Here is a 24,284-nt window from a genome sequence, read left to right on the forward strand (position 1 = left end):
AAGCAAAGATGTTATTATTTTAGCTGCACGTGTGGAAAAATTTGGATTCTGGAGAAATTTGGAATTCTGGATAACAAATAATCAATTGGTATTTGGGAATAGTGCAAGGTACTGGGAAGCTTGTAGAGTTTCTTCACATTTTTACATATTTGGGGAACTTTCTGCTTGGTTTGGGGGAATGGAATGCCTAAAATCATGTGATTTTTATTCACATGATTTTATTTGTGGCTTTGTGGGACTGGTGGAAGGCTTCAGAGACTGCACTATCCATGAACTGTGCATTGCATTTTGCCCAGCTGTATATTAGTGGGACAACATATTTCTATTAACAAACTATACATCTGGGTACACACACATCTTGTGTCATTATAATTTAAAAGGCAGAATTTCTAAACAAACTGAAATCCTATTCAACTACAGCACTATGATTCCACATTAACTACCATGGCTATATCCTATGGGATCTTGTATAGCACCAGAGCTCTCTAGCTGTGAATTCTAAATACCCCTCTCTAAACTGCAAATTGCAGAATTCCACAGGAATGTTGCCATGGCAGTTAAAGTGAAATGGTAGAGAAATAACTGTGTCATGTGGAGAGGACCCCAGGATTTATATCCAATAGTTTTTCAGGGCCCATCCAAACAGGCCCATATCCTGGGACCTGTCTCAGTTTTACCAGAGGCATCCAACTGATGCCTCTGGTTAAACAGAATTAATTTGGAACAAACCAAGATTTCCTTGGTTTGTTCCAAATTAATTAAATACCTAAGATCCGGGTCTTACCAGGTGTGGGCCTTGTGGGGATTGGATTCAGAGACTGCATCACGCGATTCCGAGGCCCAAACCACACAGCCATCACAGTTTTTCAGGCTCCTGGAGCCTGAAAGACAGAGAGGGTAACCCACCCCTCCTCCCAAGCCCCCAATTTACCCCTAAAAGTAAAGTTAAAAAGTACCTGGCCAGCACCAGGAGATGGGGGGAAGGTATTTTCCTCCCCCCCCCCCCTCTCCTGATGCCTCATTTTCTTGTGCCAGAAGGGTGTGAGGAGGGAACTTGTGAGGGAACTATATCAGGATGACATGTAGCCAACCCCTCAAGGAAAGCCCTTTTTTTGGCGGCCTGGGGACTGAAATTCATGCCAAAGTGCTTTTTTAAAACCCACTTTGGAGTGGATTTTACTTCTGTCTGGATGCAGCCTTAGATGGCCTTTGGCTGTTAGCTGAATTACATCCTAATTCTAATATAATAGGGGGATTTAAATTAGTTGTAACTAGTTGCATTCTAAGGGAAACTGTTGATAGACTACATTAAAATGGTTGGTGGTAATATAATCATTGTCAGATGAAGAATCCACTATGACACACACCTTCTACTCCCCTACTAAAGCATGTAGATCAGGCTTTTTTTTATTCAAAGGAAGCCTAAATTTTAGATTTCACTACTATTGGATGAGCACATAAAACGGTTTGATCCTCTAAAAGCCCTAATATCTGGCACTGGCCTATCCTCAGATATACAGCAGAGTCTCACTTATCCAACATAAACGGGCCGGCAGAACGTTGGATAATTGAATATGTTGGATAATAAGGAGGGATTAGGGAAAAGCCTATTAAACATCAAATTAGGTTATGATTTTACAAATTAAGCACCAAAACATCATGTTATACAATGAATTTGACAAAAAAGTAGTTCAATACGCAGTTATGCTATGTAGTAATTACTGTATTTACGAATTTAGCACCAAAATATCACGATGTTTTGAAAACATTAACTACAAAAATGCGTTGGATAATCCAGAACATTGGATAAGTGAGACTCTACTGTACTATCTGCCTCTTATCCTTTGAATCTTTGCTCATGTCCCTTGCTGCAGTTTGTCTTTAAATTAGGTAGTCAAATTCAATTCTACCCAGGTCAGCTGCTTAATGATTGTAGTCTCAGATGCACAACCCATGCAGAGACTTTAAGAAATACCATGTGTTGTTAAGGAGCCTTCACTCACTTTATGAACTATACGTACCAGTGCCAGCGTTGCTTTATCTTTTAATATTAATAACAGACAGCTGTGAAATGAACAAATTAATCTTTCCATTCAATTAGTCATGCTTTGATGTTCAGAATCCTTATGTTCACACAATTATGCTGAATTTTTTTTGCTTCTAATAGTAGCAGGAGGAGTTTCATGTGTTTACTAGTCTTTGCTGCAATTTCCCACACCCCTGTAAGCCATACCTAAAGCATATGCAAGCAAGGTTATCTACAATCTGCATTTGGATTTCTCCTCAGAAAGTTAATGAAGGAAAAAATTGAAAATGTGGTGTGCTGTCATACAGGGTACAGAGGAAAAAGCAGTAAAAACAGACTTCATCTTACTCACCAACTAGGGTTTTGATAATTTGTAATAACAATTTTTATTTACATATTTTTCATATCTCTGTTGAAAAAATTGTTCCTGGATGAGCAAGTGAAGCTGGACAATTAAAACTGATCGGCATTCTACTTTAGCTCAAGAAGACCTCAGGGCCATTCCACATAGTCATATAACCCAGAATATCAAGGCAGAAAATCCCACAATATCTGCTTTGAACTGAGTCCACACTGCTATATATTCCAGTTCAAAGTAGATAATGTGGGATTTTATTCAGCTGTGTGGAAGGGGCTTGATGATAATGACTTGGGCCCCTTCCACACAGCTATATAAAATCAACATTGAACCCAGTTCAAACCCAGTAACGGCGCTCCATGCAGTCATGCCAGCCACATGACCTTGGAGGTGTCTATGGACAACGCCGGCTCTTTGGCTTAGTAATGGAGATGAGCACCAACCCCCAGAATCAGACATGACTGGACTTAACGTCAGGGGAAAAACTTTACCTTTTACAAAGCAGATATTGTGGGATTTTATTCAGCTGTATGGAAAGGGCCTTATAAATCATTGCTCCACATGGCTTTAAAGAGGAAGAGATTTGTGCATTGAGCAGGCTATGCTATGTGTCTGTGTGTCCCTTTCCGCTGCTTGAAATCTATCTGGAAGCATGTGGATAACAGATATATCTTGCTACAAACCAAAACACTACTAGCCAAATCTTTTGGATCTGGAAGGGAAAGGGGGGAAAAATAAGCAACAAGAACCCAGGGATTTGGAGGTGCAGGGCCAGTCTGGAGAGGGGATACACCACAGAGCAGTAATTTGCTTCCCCCAAAAGTGTTTTTGTAGCTAAACTAGACTTTTCATAGTTTAAAATGCAGAAACTCACACTCTTCAGAATGTGGGGCAGTGAGTCATATAGAAAATAACTACAGAAGCACATACCTTAATCAAACCAAAGGTTTATCTAATCTGGCATTTTGTTCACACAGTGACCAACCAGATGTCTATGTGTAAAACCAAAAAGCGGAGTGTCTAGGCAATAATAACCACTTCCTTGTGCTTCCCAGTGCTAGTGTATTGAGATATGCAGTGTTCTCTCACTACTTCGTGGTTCACCTTTTGCAGATTCACTGTTTTTCAATAAACTCTAAAAGACTATTATAAATCATAAAAAATTACAATTTACACCCTAAGGAAGGGAGGAAGGAGAAGCCAAAGGGAAAGAAAAGGAGCCCAAGTGGCAACGGGAGGAGAAGGAGGCTATTTGTCAACACACGACTGGTTGATAAAGACTTAAAATAGTGTATAACTACTAAAATATTTGCGTAATATAGTGTATATTATCATTTATTGTATTGTTCAATGTGTTATGATTTGTTGTTCTATTTATATTCTGTTATATTGTATTGTTCTGGACATGGCCCCATGTAAGCCGCCCCGAGTCCCCGTTGGGGAGATGGTGGGGGGGAATAAATAAAGATTATTATTATTATTATTATTATTATTATTATTATTATTATTATTATTATTATTTAAATAATGTATAAATATTAAAATAAATATAGCACTCCTACTACGCGGATTTTCACTTATTGCAGGTGATCCTGGAACCTAACCGCCCCCCGCCCCCCCATAAGTGAGGGAACACTGTACTGTCTATGACATATAGTGGCAATGACTATTAAAAACACCAGAGCCATCTGAAAGATTAGCAGTTATTATAGCATGAATTACTGACTGTTTGCATCTGATGAAGTGGACTTTATTCCAGAAGAGTTATGCTATACTAAATGTGTATTGTTTGAGGAACAATACAGTACACTCTGTTAACTGGCACTCATGGGGATTGGTTGGTGCCAAATGAAGTGTCTCGTTGCTTGAGAGTTACTATTGAAAATACGCAATATTATACCATAAACTCTGCATTACCTTAATATTAATACTGAAATACACACATTAAAAGCAAAGTAAGAGAAAAGCAAACATCACTTTACTGCTTTATAAAAACAGGTTTTTTTCAGTTTAAAGTATTATTTCTTCACTTTCTTGAGTTCTACCTGGTGTATACAAAATTCTTTGTAATGCACTCAGGAATGTGATATTATACAAATGCAGACAATTTGCAAACATTTCTTGAAAATCCTTGTCATGTGGGTTGTGAGGCAAATGCTGAAAAACCAACACAGTATGTTAGAGCAAAAATCCTAATTAGTTTTCTTAATTTTGGTTAATTAAGAAGTTCTCACGGACCCTGGAGTCAGACAACATAGATTATTTAATGTTTTCTTTCTGAAGTTACATATCAAAGGGGTTGAAACACTGTATGAATTAGTTAAAGGAGCAGCAGCTGCTGACTCTCAGTAGTTTTATAGATTTATAGCTAGGATCAGATTGGGAAACCCAGGATTATCCCTGTAAAATAGGCAGTGCTTTCCAGAATCATTTGAGACATACCTGACCAATCATTTAAAGTAAGTTTCACTAAATCAGTCCAAGCTTTTAATGTGATTATTCAAAGGAGGTACTTTGTCAGCAAGTACCAGTGGGCCAGGCATTGCTTAGTTGTTGTGAGTAGAGCAGATTAAAATACAATCTTGAAATGACAGTCTTGGCCCCTATTTACACTGCCATATAATGCAGTTCCATAATGCAGTTTAACTGCATTGAACTGAATTATATGATTCTATACTGCCATATATTGTAATTCAATGCGCTTAAACTGCATCAGGAAACTGCATTGTATAGCAGAGTATAGATGGGGCCTTAGAGAGGCACGAACAGTAAGCCGTTTCCCTAACCTCTGCTTATTGGTCTTATGTGCAAAAACCAGATTTCAAAAGCTGTATTCCAAAACAGATTGACCAGAATTATTTGTACATCATTTTAAAAATATATGCACCTTGTCAGTCAATTTAGTGAAATTCATTGAAATCTTCAGATTCGTTTATTCAACGGCACTCCATGAACCGTAAGGCTTATGAGAATCAATGTAAAAATCTTCTACAACCATGTGAAAGCCACATTTTATACTATTGCATATGGTTTATGATAACAGATTTTTCTATCAACCATGTCAGAACAGATACTAAAATATAAATCCAAAACATTTAAAACAGATATCAGATAACAATGATTTCCAGAAATGTCACTTAAACTCTCTTTTGTTGTGGCTTCAAGTTGACTTCAACCTATGTCAACTCTATCATATGGTTTTCTATGCAAAATTTATTTAGAGGAACTTTGCCATAGCCTTCCTCCAAGACTGAGAGTGTGACTGTCACCCAAGATTCCATGGATCTGTTGGAAATTGATCTCTGGTCTCCCAAAGTCCTAGCTGAACTCTGAAATCCCTATTACACAAACTCTGTCTACACCCACATATATGGGCTGGAGAACATGTGATACTCCAGATACTAGTAGACTGCAACAGTCATCATAATAATAAAGTTGGAAGAGTGTCAAGGACAGAACGCCACCAGATAAGATTCAACACAGTTTATTAAAGTTACAGAACCAAAAATGCCCGTAAAAGACAAAGGGCAAGGCAAACACTGGCCTTCAAAGTAAAAAGGAACTAAAAAACGTTCAAAAGATAAACCGGATTAAACTGGAGTTTAATCCGGGTTAAACCAAAAATGCTTACTTCAGCCTGGGACTATAAACAAACAGAAGCTGGTAAACAAAGGTTCAAAGTGACACAAATAACTGGCAGCAGATACTTCTCTGCAACCAAAAGCTGTGATTGAGTAACTAAGAAGTTACTCCTCCGAGCAGCAAACAATCTCCGAGTTCAAACACATCAATCAGGGGCAGCAGCGGTCAGCGAGGTCCCAATCCGGTCCGAAGGTCGTAAGCCAGGTACAGATGTTTGTAGTTCACAGGGCCGGTTGTTTCTACGAGGCCGCTGACGCGGCCGCCTCGGGCGCTGGCCGCTAGGGGCGCTGTCGAGGCGTCGACAGCGACCCGTAGCGCCACCGACGCCTCCGGTGTTGGCGCGGGGCTTCAATCCCCGCGCCCACGCCAAACCGCGACAAGCAGATAGGCCATTTTGCCCTTAGTCTACAAACTAAGGGCAAAATGGCCTATCTGTGCTGTGCGCATGCGCACAGCCAGAGAAGCCATTTTGCCCTTAGTTTGTAGACTAAGGGCAAAATGGCCTATCTGTGCTGTGCGCACGCGCACAGCACAGCTAGGCCATTTGGGCCTTACTTCCTGGTCGCGGCCACCGATCGCCCGGGCGATCGGCGGCCGCGACCAGGAAGTAAGGCCCAAATGGGCTATCTGCGCTGTGCGCAGGGGCACAGCGCAGATAGCCCATTTGGCCCTTCCTGGTCGCGGCCGCCGGCCGCCCGGGCGATCGGCGGCCGCGACCAGGAAGTAAGGCCCGAATGGCCTAGCTGTGCTGTGCGCGTGCGCACAGCACAGCTAGGCCATTTTGCCCTTAGTCAACAAACTAAGGGCAAAAATGGCTTATCTGGCTGTGCGCATGCGCACTGCCAGATAGGCCATTTTTGCCCTTAGTTTGTTGACTAAGGGCAAAATGGCCTAGCTGTGCTGTGCGCACGCGCACAGCACAGCTAGGCCATTTGGGCCTTACTTCCTGGTCGCAGCCAGGGCACGCTGGGCGGGGGGCGGGGCCAACTCTGGCCCCGCCCCCCGCACTATTCGCCCTGGCCCCGCCTCCCACACAGCGTGGGAGGCGGGGCCAGGGCACGCTGGGCGGGGCCAGGGCGTGGGAGGCGGGGCCGGTGGCGGGGGCGCTTTTTAGCACCCCCGCTTAACATTTAAAAATATCTCCGGCCGGCCCTGGTAGTTCACCAGTTCCAACGATAGCCACAGGAAGGATAGTCCGAGGTCGTAGTCAGTCAGTCAGCCAGTCAGTCAGTCAGTCAGTCCAGAGTAGGCAATTAGCGTTCGTCAAAAAGACGACGGAGGTCCAAGCTATTAAGATTAAACACAGGTTGCACAACAAAAGCCCACACAGTTCCTCCCGCCGTCCATGCCCAGTGTCCTTGGCAACTTACGTATTCAGCAAACGAATCACACCCATCTTCAGGAAATTCCCAACCAGAGCCCAAGCGTTCGTCCAGATTACCTTGCCCAACGCAATCAGCTGTTCGTCCAGATTACCTTGCCCAACGCAATCCTCATCGCTATCAGCTGTTACCCTAATTCCAGGTGTCTCATCATCATCCTCCTCATCAGAGCTGAAACACCTTTGACTGCGCCCCACAGCATCCCCAGCTGTGGATCCCGTTCCATCCCTCCAGCTTGTCCACGGGTCTAATCCTGAAGGTCCCCAATCGCCTTCCATACTAGTATTGCCGGTGGCACCCAAATCCTCCCTCACACGAGTCCATTCCATGTCATCCTCCTCTGAGCTAACCATCTCTTCCTCCATTCTCTCGGTAAAACCCTCAAAGGAGTCCTCGTCAGATGGTTCTGCAAATAAGTTCCGCAGCCGCTTCCTTTCTCGCTCCTCGAGAGTCTCTGACTCCCGAGGAGTCTTACGACCACGTCTCCCAGTATCGGAGCCATAAGGCTCAACCATAACAAAGAGACCACATGGACCATCTAGTCCAACCCCCTGCCATGCAGGAAAAGAACAATCAAAGGATCCCTTACAGATGGCCATCCAGCCTATGTTTAAAATTTCCAAAGGATGAGTTTCCACCACACTCTGAGGTGTTCCACTGCTGAACAGCTCTTATAGTCAGTCGTAAGGTCTAGTCAACATAACCAGTGGGGAAGGGTAACTGGAAGTGCATCTTAAAGTCCACACACACACCCTATTCTCTGCTTAGACTATTCTATTATGTTCTTGTAAACTCGTATTATGGCTTAGAAATTAGAAACAGTTGTACTTTTACAAGACTGGAGTAGCAGCTTCCAGCCCTGAGAGTCCCACCACAGCAATTTTATGTGGTTATTTACCATTCTCAGTGACCACTAACTTCTTCACACAGCAGAGAGAAGAAATAAGGAAAGTGTGTATGAAAAACATGAATTTCTTTCTTCCCTTATCTCTGCTGGCCAATGAAGTAATGCCTATTAAAGAACATAAAGAGATTATAAGAATAGCAACAGAAATGGTGGTACTATGGGCCGGGCTAGCACAGCGGGTTAAACCATCTGCTATAGAAGATCCTGCCGACTGGAAGGTTGGCAGTCCAAGCCCGGATCAGGGTGAGCTCCCGCCATCAGCCCAGCTTCTGCTCATCTAGCAGTTCGAAAACAACAATGTTAAGTAGATTAATAGGTACCACTTTGGCAGGGAGGTAAAAGGTGCCCTGAAAAATAAATGTTGGCAGAAATCTGACCAGGAAAGGCATCCATGGACAACAGGCTGCTCGGCATGGAAAATGAAACAACAGCATCTCCCCATGGCTGAGTCGAGCACAATGTGATGCTGGAGATGAAAAGAGGGAAGCCTTGCCTCTGTGTATGTACTATCTGTCTTTGTCAATGGTATAACGGCATTGAATATTTGCCATATATGTACCTGTAATCCACTGTGAGTCCCCTCGGGAAGATTGGGCGGAATATAAATAAAGTATATTATTATTGCTGACTGCCTGCAGTAGCTGCTAGATGAAGTACCTACTACTAGCCAGTTGGAGGTTTCTTTACCCATGGGGTGTGGGGTGTGTGCAAATTCACCTCATAAGGGCACACATTGGATGAGATTCTCAGTGTCTTGTTATCTGTCGACTCCAGAAAGTTTCATATGGCTCTCACTTCTGCCCACCCTGATGAAAAAAAAAATCACACCTGAACCTTTCAGCTCATTATTTCAACAGAATTCAGTTGAAGAGAACATTCCTACATGTTTTCATATCAAGAACTATAATTTAGTCATGAGAAAAAGCTTTCACCATCTGTCAAAGTTAGGTGATTTATAGCACACCACAACTTAATTTGGAATTTCGAAGAAGAAGAAAACCTCTGAATTTTATCGAGATTTCATCATACTGTCATTAGGCAGTGCATTGTCATTAGGAAATATGCAAAATATATTCACACCTGAGTGAAGTTCAATCAAATATTTTGGTTCTTCCCATTGCTTTAAAATTACATGAAAGAGAAAAAAGCATACTAACACAGCAAATATTTTGGGCCAAAGGGTATTTAGGTGTGGTTGAATACAAGCTGGCTGAAAAACACTCGTAATTTTTGTTTTTACTATTGCAGTAAAACAGGTTTGTACTGTGTCTGAAGTAAGCTTTGACTGATGACTGTTATGGAATTATCTGGTCATATAAAATTCTGTCCAAATTAGAGCAATTAATTGCTGCTGCCAAGTCTGCACCCAAGGGTTTTGTGTGAGACTTAAACTTACTCCCCTTTGTTTTTGATGTATATTAACACATATTTATTGAAAGATTAATACATGCCAGATGTAGTTGGTATACTAATACTTTATTCAATGTTTTTATTGGTTTATGGTCTATAATACAATAAAAACTAGTTAACTATTATAGTCTATAAGCCATCACCCACCCATACCTTCCTTACACTGCTTTCACTGACATGTTGGTTTAGAACAGGAGTCCTCAAATATTTTAAGCACGATTCTTTAGACTGTTGCGATACTGTTTGAGAAAAAAACTCACTTAAACGAATTCCTATGCACACTGCACACATCAGTAATGCAAAAAAAAAAGAGGAAGAACAATGTAATATTTAAAATGAAGAACAATTTTAATCAACATAAGCTTATCACTATTTCAATGGGAAGTGTCGGCCTGCTTTTGGCTGATGAGATAGTCAAGTTAATTAGGAATGTTGTTGTGTGCCTTCAAACCATTTCAGGCCACTTCCAGACTGCCCCTATATCCCAGGATCTGATCTCAGATTATCTGGCAGTGGAGATTCATATCATCCAGTTTAAATCAGATAATCTGGGATCAGATCCTGGTAGGGGCAGTCTGGAAGGGGCTTGTAGGGTATCCAGGAAGTACTTTAATCAGCACCCACTTTTCTTACAATTTTGATTTTGAGCAGACTTACAGATCTATGTGGTTTTTTTCTCATATAATGAATATACTTGGTGAGGCAGGTTTATCTGCTCTCTCCTTTGTGTTTCTGTTTGTGCTCAGCAAATTCTGGAGATGGCTGTTGTTTATCTTGCTTGTTAATGAGCTCCCAGTGGCGCAATGGGTTAAATTCTTGTGCTGGCAGGACTACTGACTGACAGGTCAGTGGTTCGAATCTGGGAGAGTGGCTGAACTCCCTCTGTCAGCTCTAGCTCCCCATGTGAGGACATGAAAGAAACCTCCGGCAAGGATGGTAAAACGTAGAACATTTGGGTGATCCCTGGGCAACATCCTTGCAGATGGCCAATTCTTTCACACCAGAAGCAACTTGCAGTTTCTCAAGTCGCTCCTGACACGGAAAAAATAAATCTTGCCTGTTGTAGGCTGGGATACACAGCTGCAAAAGAGTCAGCTAGAGCAGAATACCATTTTTGCAAGTTTCCCCAGGCGTTTAAAAAAAACAAACCCTTATTTATTATTAAGAATACATCCATACAGAACTTAGAAAATTTCTTTGTTAGACTACAGCTCCCAGAATCCTTTGAGAAGCATGGCTTTTGTGGGAGTTTAAGACTTAAAGTGTATTTTTTCCTAAGTTTTGCATACAGAATAGCTATATATAATTCAGATTTCACCAGAGAATATTTGTTAAATCCTTTGTTAGAGATTTTTTACTATTCTTTTAAATGCCTCAAGGCAGTTGGGTATACACCTGCTGCACCTCCCATTTCCTTGCCCCATCTTTACTTTCAACATCTCATTGCTCATCAGTCTCCCTGCCTGGAACGGAACAAGGAGGGGAACCTGGTGGGTAAGACTGCCTGGCTAAGATACATATCTGTAGAGATATTATGGGGGTGGCACGCCCAGTAGTTGCCAAGATCCCTAATGCTTCAAAGCTCTGAAAACTGACATTTAAGATATCTGAACAATAATCTGACCATCCTAATCAAAAGAGTCTACATATTAAGATGTCAGCAATCTTTGAATTGCCATTACCAAGCTCCTTTCTAAAGATTGCATACCATAATTATTTTGCAGCTGTTGTTGTGATTGTCGTTTGCCTTCATGTAGTTCCTGAATGGCTGAAAATCCAAAAGCAACCTATCATGTGTTTTTCTTGGAAATATTTGTTTAGAGTGGGGCTGCGTTTGCCTTCATCTGAGGTCCCTTCTACACTGCCATCTAATTCAGATTATCAGAGCAGATGATCCACATTATTTGCTTTGCGCTGGATTATACGAGTCTACACTGCTATATAATACAATTCAAAGCAGATAATATGGATTTTATATGGCTGTTTAGAAAGGGGCCTAAGGCCCCTTCCACACAGCTGTATAAAATCCATTTTGAACTGGATTATATGGATGTGTGGAGTCATAAAATCCAGTTCAAAGCAGATATTGTGGATAATCTACCTTGATTTTCTGGGTAATATTGTAGCGGAAGCCAGACTTCCCCTCTTCTCGGCTTCTTGTGTGTCTGTGCGGACGCAGTGGAAGTAGGAGACAGACAACTGGAGTTTTTTCCAAAGAAAGCAGTTTACTAAAGTTCATGCAGCTGCAGAGGTTCATCCCACGCACAACTAGATGCTGAAAAGGGAGAACCCCGCCGACAGGGTCAAGTGTCTATTTATACAATTCAATGGGTTCGGTTTACGACCGCCCACATATCAAACCATTGGTGCATATTTGTGGTGCAGTATTACATTTCATTACTTTCGTTTCTCTCAAAACACATGATTTCGGGGAAATCATGTGATAACCCATCGGCTGTGTTCCTGGCCTGCTCGTACCTCCTTATATGGCCATTTCCTCCTACCCCTTCATTCCTGCCTTATTCCCCCATTTTTTTTTTGCGAAGTGTGTATACAAAAGCTGAAGCAAACCAAATGAGCAGACTTATGGGTCCCTCCAATCCCTTCTAGCTTGCAGCCGAGCTATCTTTTCAGTGGAAAATGAGCGCAGAATAGCATTTGTAGATAGCTTCATCACCAGAGGTAAACAACACATGAGGATTAAAAATATTAATCAGGTTTTAGAAAGGACATAGTCCACAGTAGAATTCTGATCTAGCCCAGTCATTTGGCTTCTTCCGATGATGGATTTGTTGCTATGGCCAGAGGTGGCCATTCACATACATGTCCAACTTTCAGGTCTTTTCAGTCTTTGGCATAAAGTCAAACTGGGGGTGTGTTTCCTCTTCCTTGATCAAAGGAATAATGTTCAGTTAATTTGAAGAAAGTCTCTTTTCGTCCAATCAAGTCTCTAGTCTCTAAGAATAGTCTCTGTGTAAAGAAAAGTCTGTAAAGAAAATCTCCATCTCTCACAGGGCTTTAGCTGTCATACCCAGTATACCCAGCGTGTGGTGTGGGGTAGACTCAATCCCTGCGGGTTTTGGATTCCAAAACAGGCCTTCCAGTAATAATGCCTTATGGATCTCCATTTTGGAAAACAGGCCTCTCAGTAACAATGCCTTATGGATCTCCAATTTAGGAACAGGCCTCTCAGTAACAATGCCTTATGGATCTCCAATTTAGGAACAGGAGTCCAAAAAGCTGAAAAAGAAAGCAGGAAGATAGTGAGAGAGAAGGGGGGGAACGGATTACCCATCTGTCGATCATCCTGTTCAGCATCACTTTTGTCTCAGCCAATCTTGTTGAAATCCCTTGTCTCTCCACGGGTGGGGCAGGTAGGCCACTATTCAGCTCCCAAACGACCCCTCCATGGCCTCTTGAGAAATGATTCCTCCATGGGCCTTCTTTCGCGATCTGCAGTAATCCTTTTTACTCTGGTCCTGCTGCAATGGTTAACTTATTTTATTCTTTGTCACATTGTCTCTGTGCTATATCCTCCTTTTGGCTTAAAAAGCAAGGTTGTTAGATGGCATATGAAAAAGTCCCTCATTGTCTCACAAATCCGGCAAAAATCCGAATTATTTGCAATGTCCCGTTACAAAAGGTCCTAACCAGGAGAGTTGGGTCAAAATAGAAAATTGTATGTTGTTGAGTTGGTCAGCCCTTACAGCCTCCAGCCTGATGCCACACTCCATCACAGCCTTAGCACTCAGCAACACCTATAGGCCCTCCCAGGCCTCTCAATAAACATGTCTCATAGACTTCTGGGTTTATCCCATACAGGAGTTCAGGACCTGTAGCAAAAAACAATGAGAGGGAAAAGAAGGGGAGGGAAATACTCATCCTTCCAGGCTGTATGGCTCTTGAAGCACTCTCTCTAGTCGTTTCGCTCACATCCACGGCAGGCCTCCTCAGAGGTTGTGCCTTCGACAACACACTCATCTGTCTTGAAATCCAACAAAATCTTTCTCCTCCGCATCTTTTTTCTTTTCTTTTCCGCAAACGATTTAACAATCGTCTATTCACTTGCTGCAATGCAATCTTCCACTCCAGTCCTGCTGCAGTGTTAAACTTACTCAACTCCCCTTTTACACCGACTCGTTGCTTATTCTTCAGCTTTAACAGATCAAAATTTGTCAGTAACACACGTTGAAAAGCCTCCTGCCGCTTCTCAAATCTGGCAAAATCCAGGCTGGGGGCGATGGAAAAAATGCCCCTATTTGCATGATCTAATGTCCCGTTTACAAAAGTCCTAGTCCTCCCTTTCCGTAACCTTTAGAAAGAGCTGGACCAAAATCACAAAGTCCAGAATCCAAATCTCACAAAATTATTATGAAGCAACATGAGATGTTGTGATGAGTCATGGGCCATGTAGTCCCATTCATGGCACTGTAGTCCCAGATGAAGAGGAGAACTTGGGTTTTTCACCGTCTCAGTCAGAATTGGAACCTTCCCAGCCAGATCTGGGAACCTTGCACCTGCAAGAGATTTGTCTTCCAGAAGTCTGTCAAACAAGCCCTGAGCCTAAATCTCCTGTGTTTTCTCGCCACGAGTTTTGTAAACAACAGAGAGGAGTTCAAGCGGCCTCTCGCAGGAGTGCTAGGATAGCTGCTAAGAATTTAGCTGATTAAGCCTGTTTTCCATGAGAAACTTTAAGGAGTCATGCATCTGGACTCAGAGATTAGCTTTCGTTTCTGGTTCCCCAGTGAACTGTTCTTTGGTGGGAAAACTAGACCCTATTTAGGTGTTTTACCCACAAAGGGATCTTGCGGAGTCAATTCGTCAGCTACTGGAGTAAGTTGTGTGTGGACAGCGCGCTCCGTTTCCAAGCCTCATTCCTGTTTCAAGCCTTGTTCCTGATTCCAAGCCTTCGCTCCCGTTTCCAGCCTTGTTTACCTCCACGGACCTTGCCTTGTTTTCCAGGACTCAGCCTTGCCTTGTTTTCCGGATTTTGCCAAGTAATTCCACGGACCTTGTTCTCGCTCCTCGTTCCTTGTTGCCTTGTATCAAGCCTTGTTTCAAGTTATTTCCTAGCCTTGCTCAAGTTCATGGACTAAAGGACCTTGTCATCTCCCCTCACTTTGCCTGGCAAAGTGAGTGTTTCGGTTATTGGATTACAACTTTGGACCTTAATATTTCATATTGGACATTGTTTTCTTGGACTAATTTTGACCTTCCCTGAAAGGTCTACTTCTGGACTATTTCATACACTTGCTTTTATTAACTTTATATATTTCCTTAATAAAGATATTAGATAGATTCTGGCCTCTGTGTATGGTTATTGGTGCTCTGCAGCCTGGGTCGTGACAGATGTAGCCAATTATATCATGTCTTTGGTTCTCAAAAGGATAACTTTTTATCACTTGGGCACTAGCTCCCTTTTTGAATAAAATGTCAATCAAAAATTTAAACATCAATGTCAGTTCTTAATCCTTCTGTGTCAGGAATATGGGATCAATTTTTTTTTCCAAAAATAAATATTTTTTTTTTGCACTGCCACCTTGTGACAGTTTTCCATACAAAGTCTCCACAACTAATAACTCCTCTCCTTGTCCTCTCCCTTCAGCATCCATCTCCTTTCCAAAACATTCATTCACATTCCTTCTCCTTGACTTACCAAGATTACTTGTATTCCAAAGTGCTGCAAAAAAGAACTTTTAACATTTCCCTATAACCTGTAAGGGGTTTAAACAGTCTGTAGAACAGAAAAAGGGGGGAGTAGCCCACAGAGGCTTGAGTTTTCAAAAGTACACTTGTTCAGGCTCTTTTTTTTTTTTTTTTTTTGGAGATTCAATTTCTGAGCAAATGTCCAGCTCTTATCTGTTGTATCACCATGTTCTCCAAAAAACACTGAAGCATTGTTCTTTCAAAGCAAGGAATTTTTACAGCACACAGAAACCAGGATTTTTTCTCAGTTCAGGAAATAGCAGATATTTACACACAGAATGATTTAACCAAAATCACTCTACATCTCTTATTTAGAATCACATCACTCAATTGTCATCTTTTTTCATTAAATTCACATGTCCAACATACATTTTAAAATCTACTAACATTGTTTATAACTCTTTATACATTTTGAATTCAACACATACATCTCATTCACACAAGGTCAACAGGAATTCTGATTAGTGGTTAGTTGTTTAGATAAAGTCACACACTCTCTCTCAGCTCATGAAACATTCTCACCCAGTTGTCCCAAAACAAGTCCAAAGCAAGGTTTTAAGATCCAGGTGAAAGACAGAACCCCAATAATATATATATATATATATATATATATATATATATATATATATATATACATACACATATACATATATACATTTACATCATCACTCATTTATCATCATTTTTCTTTCTTTTTTTCCCCCCTCATATTAAATTCACATTACATTTTTTTAAAACTCCACTAGTTCACAGCGGCTTTCGTTGACCTTGGCTGTCCACTGGAATTCCATTATCTTTCTCTGGGCATTTCGCCTGAGTTTAACAAGAATGACAGGGAAGAAACATTCTAACAAACTTCGAACAAGTTCATAACTTATCATTTTTACCTTGGACTGTCTGCCAAGATTTTCCCACTATCTTTTTTGGCATGAGGCCCAGATGCAAAGAAAACTTTTTAAGAAAACAGCCTTTGTTTCTCAGAAATAACAAGGAAAACTCTTTTGAAAGACAGTTTCTGAACCTCAACACAACTTTAACAGCCTCCCTCTCTTTTTCTGGCCTCTCTGCAGCTTGTCAGCAAAAGCAAACTAACACAGACAGACCCTCTTCGAATCAGATTTTTTCAACCGTAATAAAACATTTCTAGATATTTGTGCTCAACATTTTTTGTATAAATCTATAGACTCATTTTTCATTTTCACTTCAATATTACCACGAAACATGCAGAACTTGAAACTCATTATTCCCCACACATGACAAAAAAATCAAACAGTTTTTTTTTCTTTCCCCGGGAGTTGCGACTCCTCATGAGCCCTGCACGACTTGGTCTTGGGGCACCCTCACAAGTCTTGTTCTCTGGGGAATTCCTTCTACGGCACTACTTGCAACTGAGCCGAAATTGTCTAACATACACTGTAATGGGGTGGTGGATTTGAACCCACTGCCTCCCATCCTGCCTAATAGAGGGGACTGCCTTGGCCTGGGCACCCGGACACTCAACGGTATGCGTCAGGAATCACAAGACAGAACCCCTTTATACCTCCCTGGGAACCTTTGTGTGTCCCTCCCGGCGCCGGTAACTGTGTTCCCTTAGTGTCTCATTTAACCACTATACTTGCCAGATTGCTGTAGACGTCGGACCAACCTTCGCCCCTGGACTTTTCCCTGGATCCTTTTCCTCCTGGCTGGTTTCTTTGGAACCTCGCTGTCGTTGCGGCTCCCACCGTCGGCCGGCGTTGGCATCAGAGGCAAGTACCGCAGCCGGTCTTGCAATATTCAGAGGCCCCTTCTCGTCTCACGGTAGTTGCCTCTGGCCCCCACCGCCGAGTTGGGACCGTCCCGCCAACAGGATCCGTCTCCGATCTCCTGGCCCGTCTTATTGTGGGATCACGTCGGGGTCACCAGAAAATGTAGCGGAAGCCAGACTTCCCCTCTTCTCGGCTTCTCGTGTGTCTGTGCGGACGCAGTGGAAGTAGGAGACAGACAACTGGAGTTTTTTCCAAAGAAAGCAGTTTACTAAAGTTCATGCAGCTGCAGAGGTTCATCCCACGCACAACTAGATGCTGAAAAGGGAGAACCCCGCCGACAGGGTCAAGTGTCTATTTATACAATTCAATGGGTTCGGTTTACGACCGCCCACATATCAAACCATTGGTGCATATTTGTGGTGCAGTATTACATTTCATTACTTTCGTTTCTCTCAAAACACATGATTTCGGGGAAATCATGTGATAACCCATCGGCTGTGTTCCTGGCCTGCTCGCACCTCCTTATATGGCCATTTCCTCCTACCCCTTCATTCCTGCCTTATTATGACTGTGTGGGAGGGCTCACAGACTGTGTGAGAGAGTAACATTCCCAAAGTCATCCATTAGGTTTCCATGGCCAAATAGCCATTTGTAGGCAGGGCTCCAGACCAGTAGTCCAATGCTTAATTTACCTTACCACACTGGCCACTTCATCACATGTACTAAATTCCACTGAGTGCTACACTTAAAATCCAGGAAGCCACTGCTCCCACCACATTCATTTGGCTTCAAGTGTAGAAGAGAGCATTCCTTGTATATTTTTAAGCATGGTGGCCAGCAGTCTTTTTCAATGTTTCAGAAGGTGGTAGGGAACTGGATTTTTTGAAATCATCTGGAAGTTTGGCCTTTTCTGTAATGTAGTGGCCTTCATTGAAAATGTGGGAGGGGAAGTTGTGGGAGGAGCTAAACCTCCCACCCAGGTAAGGAAGAGTTCCACAGTCATTACCTTTGCCAAAACAATTTCTTCCTTTTTAAAATCCTTTCTGGATCCCTCACTCGCTCGCTTCCTCCCTTCCAGAGAGAGAGAGAAAGAAAGAGCAAGAGAGAGAGGAGGGGGGAATAACTCTGTTGCTTCAAAGCCTAGCTGCAATAATGCTACCAAGCAAGTATCCAGATTTTGGAAATTGGATTCGGAATCTGGATTTCATTTCACCCACATCTGTGGCAAGCATCCTCAGAGGCAAGTGGGATTGTTGCAATTGTCACATGATAAAATTCTTTGGAAATAAGACCCACTGAATTCAATTAAACTCTAAGCTCTTTCAGGGTTGTCTGGCCATGTTCCAGAAGCATTATTTCATTGTTATCAGAGGCAAGTGGAAATTTAGCAACTGGCCACCTTGGTTAGCATTGAATAGCCTTGAAGCTTCAAAGCCTGGCTGCAATTCTGCAATGATCCAAGTATCCAGATGTTTGGGATTCAGAAGCTGGATTATATGACAGTGCTGATGGGGCCCTAGATAATGTCACTTCAAGGTAAAATTCTTTGGAAATAAGGCCCACTGAGTTGCCTTTCAGAGCTGTCTAGGCAGTGTTCCAGAAGCATTATCTCATTATTAGAGGCAAGAGGAAATGTTGCAACTGGCCACCTTGATTGGTATTGAATAGCCTTGCACCTTCAAAGCCTGGCTGCAATTACGCTATGATGCAAGTATCCCCTAGTAATTTGTATATGATTATGAAAGTATTATACAGTGTATAATACTTTGTTCCCAGAGCATACAACTAAATTGCAGAGTTTCCCCACCTTCCCTCATGCCAGAAATAACAGAAATAATACTGAAATGCCTAATTCCTCTTGTTCCTCTTGTTCCTTCCTTCTTTCTTTCTTTCTTTCTCTCTCTCTCTCTCTCTCTCCTCCCCCCCCCCCACTCTTTTAGGCAGCAACCCAAAGGAAACTTCTCTGCTCTCACGTTCATACAGAGCGAGGCTGAGATTTCAAGGAGAGGAGGATTTTTTTCAACAAATAATGCGGTGGGAGGGACAGTGGGTGGGGCCTCAGATCTGTAATGTGGTGAGAAATTTACTCAAAGAATGCAGAGAACATACTAAGTTGCATGGAAGTGTGGTGAAGGTAAGGAATTCATCCATTTAATAATAAAAAAATAGAACTCTACTGATCTCTACGGAGAAAAACATTTTCATCCATTTAATTGCCTTGATGTGATGAAATCGACTCTCTCATACCTAGATTAGGCTCAGTGAAATCAGTAGTACTAAGATTAGTCGTAATTTACATCCTATGGATTTATATCATTCAGGTAAACTAAATTGGGATCCAGTATCCCCTATGGCATAGGTATGCAAATTGCCCCAATCCCGAAGTTGTTGATCTGCACCTCCCATCATCTGTCATAATTGTCAGTACTGAATCATATGATCATAGAGTTGGAAGAGACCCCTGGACCATTCAGTCAAACATCTCTCTGCCATGCAGAAACACATAATCAAAGCACACCTGAAAGATGGCCATCCAGTCTCTCCTTAAAAACCTCCAGAGAAGGAGACTCCACCATGCTCCAAGGCAGTATATGCCACTGTCGAACAGCTCTTTACCATCAGGAAGTACTTCCTAATGTTTAGGTGGAATCTCTTTTCCTGAAATTTGAATCCATTACCCCTGTCCTAGTCTCTGTATTAATAACCAGCAAGTTATCAACAGCTCATTTCTGGAGCGTTTTATTGGCCTCCCTGCAACATGCCTTCCTGGATGAGATTATCAAGATCAGTTCCAATCTGGTTTCAGTCCAGGCTATAGAACAGACATACAGTAGAGTCTCACTTATCCAACATAAACGAGCCGGCAGAATGTTGGATAAGCGAAAATGTTAGATAATGAGGAGGGATTAAGGAAAAGCTTATTAAAGGTCAAATTACATAATGATTTTACAAATTAAGCACCAAAACATTGTTTTACAACAAATCGACAGAAAAAGCAGTTCAATACAAGGTAACGTTATGTAGTAATTACTGTATTTATGAATTTAGCACCAAAACATCGCAATGTATTGAAAACATTGACTACAAAAACATTGACTACAAAAAGGCAGATTGTGTTGAATAATTCAGAATGTTGGATAAGATGGGATTCAGATGGGGATCTGGAAGAGGAAATGGATGCTGGGGAACAGGTATTAACAGAGGAACCGGGCACGGACTGGGCACGGGCACCGGAGATGCTTGGGGAAGAATCGGGGCCCATGGATGCTGCTGATGCTGGGGAAGCTTGGGTGTCTTCAGAAGCAGATCCCATTTGGTCTGCTTGGAGGAGTGAGAGGGGGTCCACAGGTGTGGATAGAGTTGGGCATGGGCAGGATGATTGGGGCTCTGATGAGGAATTCGGAACACCTGACCCAAGGGCATTGGCTGTGTGGAGTTCTGATTCAGATTAAGAAATTGAGACACCTGCTCTTTGGGCGTGGATAGTTTGGAAGCCCAGGGAGAGCTGGGTATATTGGGGATGTTTGGCCATTATACCTTGCGTGTGGCAAGGTGTTGCCGGGCGCCATTGGGTTTCCTGTGTGTGTTACTGAAGACTGGACTGGGACTTTGCAATTGATCTGCTGTTCGCCCTTGTTGCTTTGGCTCTCTGTGCCATTTCGTGTTGTGACCTTCTTGGATGACTTCAACCTCTCGGACCTTGGACCTTGGACTGGAACTTGACTCGGCTTTGCTCTTCGCTCTCAAATCGTGGTTTGGCATCATTCTCTACTCGGTGGCTGCCTGACTGCTCATCCCAACTCTGGACCGGCTTGACGATGCTTTCTCGCTCTGCCCCTTTAACTCCTGGCTTGGTGTTTGCTTCTACAACGGCTTGGTACTGCTGGCTTATCCCGACTCCAGACCGGCTCGACGACGCTTTCCTGCTCCGCTCCTTTAACTTCTGGTTTGGCGTGTGTTCCTGCAGCAGTTGCTGCGGGCTTGCCAGCATCTCGCTGTTCTGCTGGCTTGTTTGCTCTTAACTGAGAGTCCTTTAGCCCATTTTGGGCATTTGTTTGGTTTTGAACTCCTTTTGAACGTTTAAGTTTTGGGAAGGGTATGTGGGCTTCAATACTGCTTGTCTTAGTTTTTGCCCTCGTTTTTTGGCCCATTGTGAACATTGTTAAGTGTTTTAAGCCTTTTTGTGTTTGTTGAGCTATTTTTGGACATTTGCTTTAATAAACTCTATTTTGCTCTCTTATTGGTGTCTGACTTTTGACAATTGGTTTAAAGTCTCCCACTTAGTGACCGAAGATGGTACTGTATGTTATAACTTTCAGTGGATTTCAAATTAACATACTAAACACACACACATAAAACCCAAGGTGTATATAGTTAGGGTCCTTGTAACACTCATGTCAGGTTTCATATAGTGGGGTCTCACATATCCAACCTTCACTTATCCAACATTCTGGATTATCCAACGCAGTCTGCCTCCTGCCCGGATCCACAGCTGTTTCTCTAGGCAGTAAGGACTGAACTTTTTATGGATTTAATTTCTGACAATGTGTTGTTCATTTTATGCAATTCTGTCTTTATTTGTAGTCAATTCTTTGGTAGTCAATGTTTTCAATACATTGCAATGTTTAGGTGCTAAATTCATAAATAGAGTAATTACTACATAACATTACCATCTATCAAACTGCTTTTTCTGTTGATTTATTGTAAAGCATGTTTTGGTGTTTAATTTGTAACATCATAACATAATTTGACGTTTAATAGGCTTTTCCTTAATCCCTCCTTATTATCCAACATTTTCACTTATCCAACATTCTGCCGGCCCCGTTTATGTTGGGTAAGTGATACTCTACTGTATTTAGGTATCATGGACTTTTCAATATGACAAACACACACACATATATATATATATACTTTCAAAGTAAATAAATTCAACACATGGCTTCCGCTAAAGTTTGCTAATTCCTGCCACCAAATGCAATTAATAGAGGTAACTGAAATGATGGTGGGCATCTAAACTGGCCCAGACATGTAATGCAATTAAATTCCAACCATGTGGGAAGAATTGTTCTAAATCAGTGAACCTGAATGTGTCAATTTAGGAAATGCAATACACATTGTAAATGAAAATATTTAGATTATCTAAAATACCAGCAAATAAATTAAAAGCAGTAAAATTTATTTTAGACAATTATTAAATGTATACTGCGTTTTAAGTTTTATCAGCTGTGAAAGTGGCAGAAACATGATGACATCTAGTGGTGTCAGGGCATAGTTACAAAAGAGTAACTGTTTTAACCTATCCAAGTAAAATATTTCTATAACAATTCTTCAGGAATAAAACTGTATGAAAGCAAAAATATTACTTGTATTATTTGGAAAAGATACCTAGGTTTATTCTGTCATTAATTTAGAGCAATTGTACCCAGTCTTAGCATCCATGCTATAAACTGTATAGCCAAAGTAATCTGATGTGTTATTACTTCAAATTTGTATGTACGGTACTCTGAAATCAAAGTATTATTCTTGAAATATAATTAAATCTATAGTACCTTTCTTGTTCATAACTTGGGGACTACCTGTAGTGGAAAGGTGGAGCAGGATGTGCTGGAAATATTTTGATAGCTGACTGTTTATAAGGAAGGGACTTTTAAGAGTGTGCTGTACTGATTTCATCCTTGCCTTTTTAATGGATGTTCATTAAATTATTTATACTTCTATAATTTATCCACAGCTTCAAATTCACTTGTTGGTAAATTTGCTAAATCATTTGTTTGCTATTTTCCTACAGATTTCGTTTAACTTTCTAGATGTTCCTATCAACACTGAAGTCAAAAACATCTTCTAGTGAATCAAGTTGTTAGAATTCAGTAAGAGTGGTTGTCTCTCATCTGTCACGTTTAGTAAAATGGGAGAGCCTGCTGTTTCTGGGGAAGAAATATAATAGTTGGAGGGAATTGATGACCGTGACCCCGGCTTTCAAATTGATTTGAACCCGCAGCGGAGAGTTCCGCAGATCCATCACCAAAAGGAACGGAGCGGGACCGCAGCAGACTATTATTAAAAGATCTTTTTTTCTTCACTTTCCCCTTCCCTGAACTATGTAACAAATCCCCCCAATAAAAGTAGCATTCATTTTTAACAGTAACACTCTCTATCTGGTTATTTTGTGTCTTTCCCTGACTCCTTCCTTTGCACGCAATTTCCCTCTCTCTCTCTCTCACTAACCCGTCCGATCTTTAAACCCTGGCGGAGGCTTCGCCCGCCATAGGTTAATACGGCGGGCGATACAAATTGGCTCATATCTTTATCAAAATTACCCCTAGCACGCTCCTCTTTTAGTCCTAACCCTTTCTAAGGCTCCTGACTCAAGGACCACCAACGGAACCAAAATCGGTCCAGTTCTCGGCACCTCATCAGCTGACTGTCAAACGGAACCGACTGCTCCTTTCAAGCCAGACTGCTCTCTTCCAGCCTTATCCCGGACTTTCCTCTCCCCGCGACCCGCGGGATGGTTTTAGGAGATCCCTGGTCCCTTTCTGTGAACTGTGGATGGGGGATCGCTCTCCCGCTGGGGAGACATAGTTCTCCAAGGACCTTCACCCTCTCTACAGCTGCCAGGAGGGTGCCTGGACGGGCGCCCTCCACGTTTCATTCACATCTTCATAATTTTATGAAGGAGAAGAACACTCTTCCCCAGACCTATCCCTGAACTTATGAAATCTTATACTTCCAAAGACTGCAACCCACATGTGCCTCTTCCCCATGCCATCTCTATGAATTCCTTCCACCACAGATGAACTCTTTTCCTCATGTATCCGTGAATTTTCATATTCTATGTACCTGGACACCCTCATGAATCACTGTTGTATGAATTTCTAATCGTTGGGCTAACTTCATGAATTGTGAGATCATGCTGCTAGAACTCCACTTCTATGAATTTCCATATTGGGTTCCCCAGATGTTGTGAACTTCGTTCTTATCAAATGTTTTCAATTGTTTATACCATTCATGATTCCCCTTTATGCAATGTAACCCACCTTTATGGATTCTCCCTTATTTCCTTGAAATCTATCTATCTGCCTATATGTATTTGTACTCTTTGGGA

At 41.9% G+C, this 24,284-nt stretch overlaps 1 protein-coding gene across 1 annotated transcript in view; it reads left to right on the plus strand.

The window, feature by feature from the left end:
• The window catches only part of LOC134298835 (uncharacterized), a 483,127-nt gene extending 458,843 nt beyond the window's left edge, over positions 1 to 24,284 (plus strand). Inside the window, exon 2 of the mRNA XM_062980225.1 lies at positions 23,856 to 24,284. The gene's annotated coding sequence lies outside the window, so the exon portion shown is untranslated. The remainder of the gene's footprint in view (positions 1 to 23,855) is intronic.

The sequence above is a fragment of the Anolis carolinensis genome, chromosome 1 (assembly GCF_035594765.1).
Source record: "Anolis carolinensis isolate JA03-04 chromosome 1, rAnoCar3.1.pri, whole genome shotgun sequence".
Classification (NCBI taxonomy): domain Eukaryota; kingdom Metazoa; phylum Chordata; class Lepidosauria; order Squamata; family Dactyloidae; genus Anolis; species Anolis carolinensis.